Source organism: Myotis davidii, unplaced genomic scaffold (assembly GCF_000327345.1).
Source record: "Myotis davidii unplaced genomic scaffold, ASM32734v1 scaffold570, whole genome shotgun sequence".
In the NCBI taxonomy this organism is placed as follows: Eukaryota; Metazoa; Chordata; class Mammalia; order Chiroptera; family Vespertilionidae; genus Myotis; species Myotis davidii.
The window spans coordinates 1382614-1383541 of record NW_006283631.1 but is presented as its reverse complement, the minus strand read 5'-3'; positions in this window follow the sequence as shown (position 1 = coordinate 1383541).

Here is a 928-nt window from a genome sequence, read left to right as displayed (position 1 = left end):
AGAGAAGGAAATGATAGATTCATTCTTGGTTTTCCTTGAATTCAAAAGCAAGACTGTTTTCCACACTGGTAAGTTCTCTCTGCACCAAGAGCTTCTAAGACGGGAAGAATATCCTTTCAGCTTTCTGTTTGAAGAACTGACTAGGACGTGTTCTTACAGCAGCTCTGATGGTGGTTGTCCTTGATCCAACGTCTGCAGTGTGGAGGGGAGCTCTCAGAACAAGTGTGGGCATTTAAACTTGTAACATGTACCAGGTGGTGTAGACCCTGTGGTTGGCTGCTTTTCTTTGCATGAGCTCTCCCTCCAGAGAGAGACTATGATATGGAAAGAAGACAGAGAGACTTCTCCTTTGGTGGCTAATGATTATTTAACATATTTTGGGATATAGGGTCACAGGGGTTTCAGTCCACCAGCTTTTTAGCATAATATTAACTGTTAGTAAACTGAATTGCTTCAAGCACAAGAAAGCACATTTTACCTTCAAAGTGCCACACAAATATTAAAGTTGGTTATTAGGTGACTTAACCATATGAGTAGCATTTTTCACAAATATTACCTCATTTTGTTCTTGTGAAGTCTCATAACGGATCTCATGACAAATATCAACATTATTTTAACAGTATGAGGAACTGATCGAGAAGTTACTGAATCTAGTCCTCTTATTTCCAAGATTTAAAAACATGTAACTTTTATCATACAATGGGTTTTACAATAATGCAGCACATACCACACTACCATTAAATTTCTTTGTTTCTGTAACCAAGTGGGACTGGTCAGAGTATTTCTTGGACCCAAAACCTTGGAGCCATCTTCCTTTTTCCCTCATATCTCACATCTATCAGCAAATCCTGGTACCTCTCCCTTCAAAATACATTTCCCTCTGGCCACTTCTCAATCCCCACTGCTACCACCGGACCACCATCAATTC